This window comes from Vulpes vulpes, chromosome 6 (genome assembly GCF_048418805.1).
Source record: "Vulpes vulpes isolate BD-2025 chromosome 6, VulVul3, whole genome shotgun sequence".
Classification (NCBI taxonomy): domain Eukaryota; kingdom Metazoa; phylum Chordata; class Mammalia; order Carnivora; family Canidae; genus Vulpes; species Vulpes vulpes.
This window is the reverse complement of record NC_132785.1, coordinates 98,344,609-98,358,244: the sequence shown is the minus strand read 5'-3', so window position 1 is coordinate 98,358,244 and position 13,636 is coordinate 98,344,609. Positions and strand designations below refer to the sequence as shown.

General features: G+C 44.3%; 1 protein-coding gene across 1 annotated transcript in view; it reads right to left on the bottom strand.

The window, feature by feature from the left end:
• Positions 1 to 13,636, bottom strand: part of RHOJ (ras homolog family member J) — a 77,290-nt gene that overhangs the window by 22,122 nt on the left and 41,532 nt on the right. The gene's annotated exons all lie outside the window — the stretch shown is intronic.

The following is a 13,636-nucleotide window of genomic DNA, read 5'->3' as shown; positions in this document are numbered from 1 at the left end:
AACTGAGATGAATATTATCAGTGCCACGAGGGTACTCTGTAGGCTACTCATTGATCCCGTGTAGGCCCTAGGATATCAAGCTATTGAAAGGAAAAGGATGCTGGAAGCTTTCTTGGTTTGGTTATTTTTTTCTTTTGTTTTGTTGGGGCCATCTTTCAGGATACAGAATGGTATGAGCAACTTCTCTGTTCGAAATCTCTTGGCTTTGGTCTGTCTCTGAAATGTTAATAAAATCATGAAACAAAGAATAGTAACCCACCTACATATTTTATAGTCTATAAGGCAGGACTAAGAATGACACAAGAAGGGCTTAACATTTATTTTATAAAAGTTTTTCTTTTTTAATGAAATAGTCTAGTGTTTTAGCCTAATTGATTTATTACAATACTGAACGTCAGTTGCAGGAGGAGATGTGGGATGGGTTTGCTTGCACAGACCTAAAGGGTGTACGTAGAGGGAAAAGTAGACAGTCTGATTTACCCAGCTGGCTTCCTGCCTTGCAAGTAATTGTGTCCATAAGGGAGAAGTAATAGAGGGATACCAGCCACTCTGTACATGTCTGGGGATGAAATAAAGTCTCAACTTGAAACTAAACTGAGATTGAACACCAGGAATGCAAAAGTAATACAATCTCACGGTGGATGGAGAGAGCGAATTTAAATCCCCTCCCCACCAAGCTCCATTTAATCTCTTTTTAGAAAAAGGAAGTAAAATGTGAGGGAGAATGTGATTTTTTCCCCCCTAGTTGATCAAAAAATGTGCAAGTGCAGCGTAAAGATAATTTTGTTTTTTTTTTTTTGCGTAAAGATAATTTTGGTTCTTCCAACTGTTGGCTGTGCAGGAAAGAAAGATCCACTGCACAGTTACCTTTATCACGGCCTCTCTCACACATGGCCGCTGCCCGCCCCATTCTTCAGCCTGTTGCTGAGCCTCGCTGATTTGGTACTGATTTGACTTTTGTTTCCAGGACCCTGGGCTACATGTATGCTAAGTACATCTCAATGGCTCATTCTCTGAAAAACACTTGTTTAGAAGTGCTGTCTCCCTAGACACCAGGAACGATTTTTCTAATCTACCCAGATCAACATGTGTTCAGCCTGATAACAGGGCTGCGGCCACTCAGAGGAGCTTCCAAATGTGTGTTTTTAAGTGGTGAACCCAGCTCCGTGCAATGCTGGTGACAATGCTGACAGAAGAGGGGCATCCAAACATTTTTGTTTCCTTTCACATGTCAGGCAAGCAATGGAAATGAAGGTGAGACTGTGTGGCCCAGAGCTTTGTCTTGTTTTATTTTCCTCTCCTTACATGCTCAGAACCCAGTCAGATGTTCCTGAAATCTGCCTAAATGGTTTCTTTAATGACCAATTCACTACCTAGTCATGGATCAGGAATGAGGGGAAAAAATACAACCATTACAACATGGAATTTCCGGCCTCTGGTGAGCCCAGTACACACAGGTCAGGGGCAGCTGTTCTGGAGACCCTCCTGGAGCCTCCCACGACCTACAGGCCCAGGGCCATCTGTGGAGCCAGCTGCAGATGCCGAGTCATCCTCACGGCCCTTTGGGCACTGTGGATATTCCTGAGCAACGGCTCTGACCTTTGTCATAGGAGCTCTGGGGCCTTTCCCTCTGGCCTGCTCTCCCTTCAGCTTCACTCTTCTCTCCCTTGGCAGCTTTGACAGCCGGAACTTACACCAGGCCCGAGGGAGTGCAGGCCCAGTGAGGCTGGGCTGTGGGAGGAGGCTCTGGGCAGTCTTCTCTTCAGTCTAACTCAAGGCTTTATTGAGTTCCTGGAGCACACTCAGTGTTAGGAGTAGAAACACCAGATGTGATTCCTCCTGTCATGGAGTGCGGGGACGAGCGGTTCATGGGCAGAGCCTGGGCACCGTGACATGTAGCAAACACTATGCGGGGGCAGCGTGGAGGGGTGTGGGGGCACACAGTAGGGACATCACTGTATTACTGTGCGTGTGTGCGCGTGCGTGTGTGCCGGTGGGGGTGGGAACATGCAGGGGCACTGCTGCTTGTGTGTGCATGTGCCACACACACACACAAATACATTCTCTGTTGGAGCTTCATGGCTGTGAGTCACTCAGGGTTTACTGGGGTATGTGGGCAGGAATAGGTGAGCATGCAGGGTCTGGCTGCCCTGACTCACTAATTTTGATTTTTTTCTGAAGGCTTTGTTAAGCTGTGAAAGTCCCCAATTCTTTTCCTGAAGAAAGTAAAAGAGAAGGGCACCTGGGTGGCTCAGTGGTTGAGCATCTGCCTTCAGCTGATGGCATGACCCCCAGGACCTGGTATGAATCCTTCATGGGGCTCCCTGCTCAGTGGGGAGCCTGCTTCTCCCTCTGCCTGTGTCTCTGCCTCTCTCTCAGTGTCTCTCATGAATAAATAAATAAACTCTTAAAAAAAAAAAAGAAAGTAAAAGAGAAGGAATTGAAATAATTTCCTGTACCAAGGCAAAATGGTGGGAGGAGGGAGGATGGCATTTTTCAGGTGGAAATCTTGCTGGCTTTCAGCTTTGCTGGGTAGTGGCTGTCTGTTCTGTGTATTTGGACAGCCCTGGTGGAAGGATCCTAAAGGAGCTTGTACCTCTGTCCCTGGAAATCACTGTTCTTCTCTCTTCTCTGCCCTGTTAGTCTCCCATTTTACTGGAAGGCAGATAAGCAGATCGCACAGATGACGCTAGGGAATACCAAGGGATAGATCCAAGCATTAATCATACACTGTCGAGAGTGCAGATGGCTTTGTGAATCCATATCTTAAAGTAGCAGGGCATGCCTTATTGCCAACCTGTATCCTACAAAGTTCCTCAATTTGGAAACAAACCAGTCATGACAGCACAGAAGGAAGGTGTGCCCTAAAATGCTAACAGCAAATGTAGTGAGGTTGAAAGAGCAGGATCTTTTAAGTCAGATGGTTCTGTGTTCAATACCTATCTTCGCTATTCACCATCTGAGTGATCTTGGGAAAGTCACCTAACATCGCTGAGCCCCTCTGTTCTTATTTGTTAAAAATGGAGATAACATCACCTATCAAAGAGAGCACTTGTGAAAAGCAAATTAAATGAGAAAATGACTGACACACAGCCTGGTCCACAGTAAGTGCTGAGCAATTATTACCTTCCCTCCTTCACCAAATGCTTCCTGAACCTGTAGTAATGACAGGCTCTCCACCGAATAGCCAGGGCACATAGCTGCTACAAAAATTCATAATGTTTGTGAATTACTGGTCACTCTCTACACTACATGATAGTTACTTAGATCCGAGTCTTATATCTCCCACTGGATAGGAAGACCCTTGAGGACAAATCTGCATATTTCCTATCCTGCGCAGGCCACAGCCGGATCCCTGGTATATGTGGTTGATGCTGAACACATGGTACACAAGTGGAACACCAGGGGCAGTTCAGAGGGAAGAAAGTCCTTCAAAATGTGTCAAGCTGCAGCTTGAAGCTCCCTGCAAGGCACTAACTGCTAGGAAGCACCTGCAGCCAGCAGATCTGTCGGCAGGCCGTGGTCAGGCTAAAATCCCAGATCACCAACTATTCTTGGAGCTATTAGAGTTGTTTACCGAGCTTAGAGGGGTTTTAAAGAGAGCAGGCCAAATGACCTGCTAATGGCTCAGTTGGTTCTCTCAATAAAGTGTGAGGAGTTGTCAGTGACCTGTTAAGATGTAAAACGAGGGCCTTCTTTAGATCCATTAAACTCTTTGCTTCCTTGTGTTCCTTTGGGCAGATGGGAGTGGTTAATTTTGTGAGCTGGATGGGGTGCTAATGAAGTCTAAGTCAGGGGTTTGCTCTCTTAAAGGATCAGTAAGTTTCACCCAGAAAGAAAATGTCCCAGGCGGGCTCTGAGCCTACTCCCCTCGGCATTTCAGTCACCTCGCATCTGCCCCTGTGTGTGTCATTTGCAAACCTGGATGAGGAAGTGTGGATCATTCCTGGGAAGCCAGCTCAGCCCAGCAGCCCAGCCCATCAGAAGCACCAGGAAACTGATCCAGAGTCCCTCGCTTGCTAGCTGATGGGCTGGCCATCTCGTGTGCCAAGAGCAGTCTTTTGAGGTCGACATGATGAATCCAAAAAACTGAAATAGTGGGAATGCCAGGTCAGTTGGGAGGAAGCCACCCTTCCATCCCCAGCACCTAGCCAGCTGTCTGCATGGCTTATGTGGAGTGTACTCTATTTGGGAGGTTGGATGAGGCACATTCGACGAGGTGCATGCATGATGCCGTACAAGTGCTATTTTGGAGGAAGAAACACTAGATTATATACATAGCAAGAAATAGAGTTTTAAGCAAGTTGAAAACGTGTTCTCAGGTGAGCATAGGGTGAAGATAGGTCAAAGATTTATTAACTCATTGGTGAGAGAAGCGGTAAGATGACAGATCTTGTACAAGGAGCATTTTGGAGAATTGACGTGGGTACTTAAAAAGTTAGTACAGGTACTGACTAGATTCGGTGGGAAACTAGTTGTTGTCCTATGGGAAAGATAACCTTCAGTGTTCTCTTTTCTACTAAACAGGAATTCTTTGCGTGTGTATCTGACAAGATTTACAAGTTAACATGCACCTTCAGAAAGTCTAAGCTTCTTTCTAGTTAACAGCAGGATCAAGCAAAGGTACATTCCCCTAGATTATTAATCCCTGGGGGGAGGGCACCCCAACATGGCAGCAAAAGGACAGTTTCATGCTCTTGGCCTTATATCTAAGCTTCAGGTAATTTTTGTTCATGTCTGAATCCAAGTCCCTGCTTTGTGACTCATTTGGTGAGAGGTTGGGCAAGCCGGTAGGTCTCTCTCACCTGGAAAGTAAACAAATCATGTTTACCCTAAGGGGGCATAAAGACTCTTTCTAAGCCGTTCAAAATCTGGGGGTAATCATTGCAACAGTTTGTCCGCGTCTAGGGGGCTGTAAGAAATGGAGAGTTTAAATGAAAATTTTCGATTCTGACTCTCATCATGCTTAGCTGACTGGCCGTCTTCAGGGTCACCCACTGATCTTTTCTTCTCTGAACTGACCTGTTTTTCCTCATTTCTGGAAGAGCCCATCTGGGACAGTGACTTACCTAGCTTCACCGGCCACTCTTAGGAGCTGCTTGTGTGTGTTTGTGACCTGGTTGAAGCCTCACAATGTGCATGTTCATTTTATAAGGAACCAGCTCAGAAGCATCTGAGATTTTCTCCAAATTAAGGTAGGTTAGAAAACTATGAAGCTAGAAATACACAATACATTTGCCTAAATATCAATGGTGATGAATTCCTTCCTGATGGGTTTCAAACTTCCAACAGATATGATCCTCTTCATGCAGCTTGAAATCTTTTGTACCCATCTACACCAGCCCACCCCAGCCAGCTCTTTCCCCTTTTTTGCAAGGAATGCTTCTTACTCACTGAGCAGCAGACTCTCCCTCTCCTTCCACCCTCTCCCCACCCCACCCCTCGCTCCGCCCCCAAATAAAGTTGCCTGGGGAGGTCTTTTATTTGATGTGCGTGGTATGAGGTCTTGTTTCTGCAGAACACAGACAGGAGAAAACCAAACAGGCGACCTGAGAATCTGTTAGGAAGGACTCCAAGGGCAGCCTGGGTGACCCAGCAGTTTAGCGCCGCCTGCGGCCCAGGGCCTGATCCTGGAGACTCGGGATCGAGTCGCCTGTCGAGCTCCCTACATGGAGCCTGCTCCTCCCTCGGCCTGTGTCTCTGCCTCTCTCTCTCTCTCTCTCATGAATAAATAAATAAAATATTCTTTTTTAAAAAAGAAGGACTCCAAATTGAGGACTTTTTTTTTTTTTGTTAGGTCTGTATATGTGTCCTACAATAAGGAGAACCCCATGTGAACAGGGTACCACATATTTGCCCTGCATTTTCCATCCCTGGTCACATTTCTTTCTCTTGACAGGGGATTTGGTTTGTAGTTATTTCAAGTTGTAACTGCCCTGGATTTTAAGGCAGAAGAACTGGATGGAACTGTGGACTCACTGTAAATGAACTCTGGGAGCTTGAGCAAGCCATAGCTTTTCTAAGTCTTGATTTTCTCATTGGAAATTTGAGGAGCAAAAGAGAGCAGGAGTATGACGATTTTGTACAGAGCAGCTTACACAAATATAAGGTGGCATCACTGAACAAACGGCTTCTTAAAGAACAATACTTTGGAGGGACACATGGGTGGCTCAGTGGTTGAGCATCTGCCTTCAGCTCGGGGCGTGATTCTGGAGTCCCTGGATTGACTCTCTCATCTGGTTCCCTGTGGGGAGCCTGCTTCTCCCTCTGCCCGTGTCTTGCCTCCCTCTCTGTGTCTCTCATGAATAAATAAATAAAATCTTAAAAAAAAAAAGAACAATACTTTGAGAACAGAGCTTGTGGGAATGGAGTTGCCTTGGCTCTGGGTGTGGGGTGGGTGTTCTGGAAAAGTCTGCCCTTGTCAGTACTTGTTTGATGATGGAAGAGACGGAGGGGGAGGAGAAGAGGGAAGAGCTTGTTTAATTCTAGGACTCTTGGAGCTGATTGGGGATGAATACACTAATAGTGTGTTCCTGTCAAGAGTTTTCAAGGAATTTAAAAAAAGTCATGATTCCATGACGTCCACACCCTGGAATTCCAGAGTTCTGCTTGGCCTCATTTTTCCTTCCACAACATTCATTTGGTCTGCACATCTTGACAATTCTACCTGCTGGATAGCTCAGGAACCTGGGTCCTCTTTACCATTCTTGTAGCTGTCCCCTGGTGACCCCTAACTCCCAGCCTTGTCAATTGCCAAAGCCTCCTAATCCACCTCCGGTTCTCCAGGCTCATCTGCTGTGCTTTCCTTACTGCCACTGGAGTTCATGCAGCTGTGGCTCCCAAAGATCTCCAAGATAAACTTCAAATACCTTCCAAGAGTATACGAAGTCCTTGTAATCTGGCCCTGGTTTACCCTCTCTTTTATTTTTTTACCCTCCGATGATCCAAACTTTTTGTAATCTATTATACTCATGATGCCTTCGCTTAAGCTGTTCCCTCTGGAATACTGGAAAAAGAAATTCTGCTGGAATGCTTTCTCCACACTTGTGTGTCTGGAAAACATTCACGACCATAAAACTCACTTCCATAACTTTTTCTTGATTCCCCCCAAATACATTAAGCCTCACTGGGCCTTGCTCACCGGGCCATACTGTGCCCGGGCCATACTGTGCTGTGTGTTATTTACTCTCACGTCATGGAGTTTAGCATGGGCCTGCCATGTAACTCCATAAATAATGGTTGAGTGACTACAAAGTGCATCAAGCTCTACCCAAACTGAAGGTTTTCTCTGAGACACCTATTTTCTGTAGATGAATCTTTGGCATTTCTCAAAGGATCGCCATGAGCTCTTCTGGACGCTAAGTGGCAGGATGGGGTCCCCAGCAATGCTGGCCTCCACTGGAGCTGGCCACCTGCTGTGAGAGGATGTCATGGCAATGGGGCTCTGCTGGGTGGTCTCTGTGCTTGGAGCACCCTGCCACTTTTCCAGGCAACTCTCACCAGCCACAGGGCTGCCAGATTCTAGGTCAGTAGGGCAGAACCACTGCCAAAGTGTCCTGAGGTTCACTGGGGCTGTGGAAGCCATGGTCTCCAGGCAGCTTGGCATTAGCCACAGGGTTCAGGGGAGCTGTCTTTTAATTAAGACTTTGGGAAGACGTGACTGAATTGTAGGTGAAGCCTGCACACAGGGGCTTGTTGTGGCAAACCAGAGCAGGCTTTTTGCAGGATCCCCTCTATAAAGAGCTTCGTTAAAAAATGCCATAAATTGCTTCATAAATTGAAGCATATAAATTGCTTCATAAATTGCTTTTAAAAACCTCACAATTATTAAGCTTGCATTGAGGTATTGTGGAATAAATGCCTAGGGTGGAGGCAGAGATGTAAAATTTTAGCCTTTGTACTCCGTGATGGAAATGCTTCATGGCGGCCACCAGGGGGAGCTGGTTAAAACCACAGATTCCCTGGTTTCACACCAGGCCCCTAAGATTTTGAAGAACTAGGTGGTGGGTGGGACCCAGGTGTCTGCATTTTAATCACGCTCTTCAGGAGGCTGATTCAGAGCTGAGCCTCTGTTTCCTTACCTTTAAGATGAGACTAATGATACCTCGATTACTCTAGAGTGTCCCATCCACTTTAGACAGGTGTGGTGGATGTTAGATGAAGTAATATGTGGGAAAAACTAAGTTTACAGAATGCTACAGATATAATCTCTTTGGCCATGTCTGACCTACAACACGGAAATGCGGCACTTTGGATATGATGGCACTCCCCCTTTTGTTAGAAATAGTCACTGTGGAAATACAAGCACTGGGGTGATGATAAAAGTGGAATAGCATGTTCCGGTGAAGAATTTTCAGAGAATTATTAGGCCCATAAAAATTGTATCAGGTACCCAGCTATAAACGAGTTAGAAAATATGATGGAAGGTACCCTTTTCACAATGACAACACAAACTATAAAGTGTCTGGTAATGTGCAAGACCTTTCTGACCACCCTGTTCAGCCACATAAAAGAAGGACATGGAGAAGAAACACTCATGGATTTAGGTGGGAAGCTCTGTATTATAAAGATGCTCTGTTTAATAATTTTAAAGTAGGGTGGCCCGGGTGGCTCAGCGGTTTAGCACCTGCCTTGGGCCCAGGGCGTGATCCTGGAGACCTGGGATCGAGTCCTGCGTCAGGCTCCCTGCGTGGAGCCTGCTTCTCCCTCTGCCGCTGTCTCTGCCCCCCTCTCTCTCTGTGTCTCTCATGAATGAGTGGATAAAGTTAAAAAAATTTAAAGTAATTCCAATAAGATTTTTGAACTGAGAATGCAACAGAGTGATTGCAGTAGTTTTACGGAAAATGAAATTGATAAGAATAGCTAATCATTAAAAAAATTACAGGATAGCCATGTTAATATACATTAACATGTATTATAAAGTTATACTAATCAAAGAAGCATAGCAGCAGCACAAGAATCAATGAAACAGAATAGGATCTCAGCCCCAGAGCTGATGCTACATGTGTAAGGATTTAGTATATAAAAGGCAGTGGAAAAAGATGAAGTATTCAATATATTGTATTTACACAGTTGGTTACTATTTGGAAATAAAACAGCAAATGAAGAATACCATAAAGAAAATGATCAATATATTCGATTTTTAAAAACGAAAGAAAGGTTTAAGTGTATTGGGAAAAATGATCATGATATATGGAGGTTGAAGAAGGTTGTCTTTGATACATAAGGTGCATTCTAATCAATGAGAATAATTTTTTAAAAAAGATTTTATGTATTTATTCATGAGAGACACAGAAAGAAAGAGAGGCAGAGACACAGGCAGAGGGAGAAGCAGGCTCCATGCAGGGAGCCTGACCCCAGACTCGATCCCGGGACTCCAGGATCATGCCCTGAGCTGATGGTGGCGCTAAACTGCTGAGCCACCCGGGCTGCCCAATAAGAATAATTGTTCAAAAGAAGAGAAATAAAGAATATGTACAGTTTACAAATAAATTAAGGGGCAATGAATATTGGAGCAAAAATGTTCAAGTTAAACAGGATATAATCTCTGGCCTATCAAACTGACATAGATGAAGAGAATGGCACCATACTGGTGAGTACATGAAGACATGAGCACTCATACCTGATGGAGGAAATGTAAATTGGTTCAAGTTTTCTAGCGAGTCATTTGTCAGTATAGATCAAATGCCTAAACATGGGTCTGTCTCTGATCAGCAATTTTATTTCTACTGTGTATCCCCAGGAATAACAATATATCCATATAAGACAATTAATCACCAAAGTATTTATAATTGCTAACAGTTGGAAACCACCTAAAAGTTCAGTAATTGGGGATTGATCCTTTTCAGATATGGAATAACCTTACAATGCAACTTTTTATTTTATTTTTTTTAAAGACTTATTAATTTATCCTAGAAAGAGATAGAGCTAGGGGGAATGGGCAGAGGGAGAGGGAGAGAGAATCTTAAGCAGTCTCCACAGTGACCCCAGAACCTGATGCAGGACTCGATCTCACGACCCTGAGATCAGATCTGAGCTGAAACCAAGAGTCCAGAAGCTCAACCGACTGCACCACCCAGGCACTCCAAAATGTAACCCTTTAAAGAATATTGAGAAATGAGGTAAAATATTGAGGATATAATGTCTGATAGTAGGAGATAAATTTCTACATTTCACATGTAAAAATATTTATTGAGAATACTTTTTTTAAAGATTTTATTTATTTATTCGTGACACACACACAGAGAGAGAGAGAGAGAGGCAGAGGGAGAAGCAGGCTCCATGCAGGGAGCCTGACATGGGACTCGACCCTGGGTCTCCAGGATCACGCCCCGGGCTGAAGGCGGCACTAAACCGCTGAGCCACGGAGGCTGCCCAAAGAATACTTTTTACCCCCCATACTTTGTTACCATGAACACCTAAGTCAGAAAATGAATGGATATTTGGGTGCTCATCAGTTGTTATCATGTTGTGATTATCCGTGTTTCTACACAGATTACGTTAAATGTCATCTGGATTGTCTCCTGTCACATTCTCCCATTGCTTCTAGGTTCACTCTCTGGTTTTGTCTTAGGCCTCTCCAGATTTATTTGAGGGTGTAGGGCTGAGCTTAGATTTTTATGAGGACGCACATTTGGTGCTTGCTGCAGTGGAGGATTATAAAGTAGTGCGGCATAGCTCGTCTTCTTCACAGAATTATGAGGAGCCAGTAATGCTTTACCTATACTTGCTTTTCAAAGGTACCGAGAAAATATTGTGCATTTGAGGATGCTGAAATCTGCCTAAATGTATTAGTTGTAAACCAAAACAAGTGTATGAGCTGTAAAGACAACAGCAGTGAATTGGTTCCAAATATGGCCCTTTATTGACAAAGTCTAGGCATAGTGAAATAAACCAGCCTAACAGAGTATGTGTTTCTGCTCTCAATAACTCCTCTACCAAAGTATTATAAGATTGTTTGGAGAATATTAAACAATTTTTCTCTGTTTTATATTTTTGCACATGGTTGTTGTCCTAGATTATGTTTAGTTATCTGCCTCTTTGTTTTTTGGAAGCCTAGAATTTTAGGTACTGGTGTTGTTTTCCCCTTTATTTATTTCATTTATTGTAGTCTAGTATCCCCAACAAAATAGGGAATAGTTTTATAGTTTTATTTTTTACTTGTTTTTAAAAAAGATTATTTATTTATATGAGACAGAGAGAGCATGAGACGGGGTGGGTGCAGAGAGAGGGAGAAGCAGACTCTCCACTGAGCAGGGAGCAGGAGGTGGAGTTCCATCCCAAGACCTTGGGATCACGACCTGAGCTGAAGGCAGACACTTAACCAACTGAGCCACCCAGGTACTCCTATGTTCTAGTTCTTTACAACTGTCCAGAAATATTAAGATTTTCTGGTTAATTATGATCAAAAGAGGATGTATGTATGATAATCTGAGATAAAGCAGTTCTTGGAGCCTTTCTGCAACAAATAGCTGTGAGACCATCTTGTAAGTTTATTGTTAAGTATTTTCTCCATTTGTCTAAGGTAACATCTACCACTTTTATGTCCTTGTTCACATGTTTTTCCCCAACTATTTGTCCTCAAACCATCTAAAAATAAAAATAGGGTTTTGGGAATGCTTATCAGCAATGTACAGTGCATGGCTAGCCAGTTTTGCTAAGGACAGGTTCACGGGTAGTAGAGGGATGCACTGAATGTGATACGCACTGTCACTCAAAGCTAAAAGGAAGCTTTGTACAAGGCTTGGTGCCTCAGGTCAACTGGGTCAGTGGATTAGCAATCTGAGGCTTTGAATTCTTTTGATTTTTTTTTTTAAGGATTTTATTTACTATTTGGCAGAGAGAGAAAGAGAGAGATCATGAGCAGGGGCAGAGGGAGAAGCTGACTCCCCATTGAGCAGGGAGCCCAAGGTGGGGCTCTATCCCAGGACCCGGGATCATGACTCGAGCTGAAGGCAGTTGCTTAACTGACTGAGCCACCCAGGCACCCCGAGGCTTTGAGTTCTTACTCTTGGTTTTGCAGATGCTTTTCTCGTAAACCATTCTGACCAGAAGTGAAAGATAAAGATACCAAAGGGGGATTCAAATCATAAACCATAGCACTGCTTCTTAAGTTCATTTCAGTATTTTTCAGGGCCTACCAAGAGCCTTGAAGCTTTGTCCCTATTCTCTATTGGTCACCAGCACACCTTCTGTAAATAGTTTTCTTTTTGCCAACACAAGAAAGCCCAGGGCTTGTGTGGCACTCTCCTTTGGGCTTTGGAGAGGAGGTCAAAACTGAGCAGTCAAGGGTATTTTCTCTCTTCCATAGCATGGGGGTGGGGGTGGGTGGGAGGGCTGGGGTGGTAGAAGCAGGAAGAGGGGGAAGGGGAAGGTAATAAACATTATAATTTAATATCCTTTCTTGTATCCTTGCCACATTTATAATGCAGTAGTTTGTTTTTCAGTTCTGGGGCGGGGGCTCACTTGTTCAACTCTTGTGTGATACTAACACCATCATGTCTGTCTTGGAACCTATTGATCCTTAGGAGTTTAAACTACCACATAGTCAAGGACACCAAGGGTAGTTGGCATGACAGTTTCTACCAGACCAAAAGGTTAAAGGCCCAAGTGCTAAAAGAGGAGTTAAAGATAAAAGAATGGTCCTCTGGAGTTGTCACTCATTGGTCAGAAGGAAAATGAGGTTGTGCAGTGGAAGTCATGTGGACACAAGATCAGGTGGTCGACAGATGTATGAATGGGGAGGTGGGAGGTGTACGCTACAAAAGAAATGCAGGAATGAGGCTCACTCTCACTGCCCCCCTGGGGGGGGGGGGCTGGGGGCAAAAGCACATTTTTGGTTCTGCTGGTGAAGCCCCAGGACATGGCTGCTGGTGGCCTTGGTGGGAATTTGAGGCCTGGAAGGAACTTGTGCCAAAAACGACGACTATAAAGAGAGGAAATTATAAACAAATAATCTTGAGGCTTGGAAAATGTTGTCTCATTCCCCTGGGTCATCACTGCGGGGAAATTGACCTCAAAATGTGAGAACATGAGTAAAGGGAGGGAGGCAAGTGATTTGGGCAAATGAGACCATGGAAAGGGCTGATTTGCTCGGTAATTTATTTCAGTATTTCTACTGTACCCGGCAGTTTGGAACAAAATAAAAACCAGTGTGTTTTCTCATATTTGGGGATTTCTGAAGGTCTTTTTGAAGTTCTGTGAGCTATTTTAAAAAGTGTTCTTCTAGACCTGGGGAAGGGTGTACTACGGCTGTCCGTCTGTCTGTTTAGTATAAGGGCCTGGGCAGTCTTGGCTTTCGGAGTAGTCAGACACATTTCATTTCTCTGGGTGAGATCCCCTCACCTCGCTTTCCCCTCTCTGGCTCAGTATGGTGTCCTTCTTTCCCCTTCTCTGCTCCCTTAGCAAAATCTATAGTTCTCTGTTTTCCCCACACATTGAGGTGAGGTTTTACAAGTGATTAATAACTAATAACTGACTGGACCTTGAATTCCTTACATGCAAAGACAAAGGATCCAGCAGTGTCTTGGAAGTAATGGGTGTTCAGTAAGTGGGTATTTGTTGAATGAATGGATAGCCTAAAATCCTCCTCCACCACCCCAAGGAGGGTATACATTTTAAAGATGATCATGTCAAA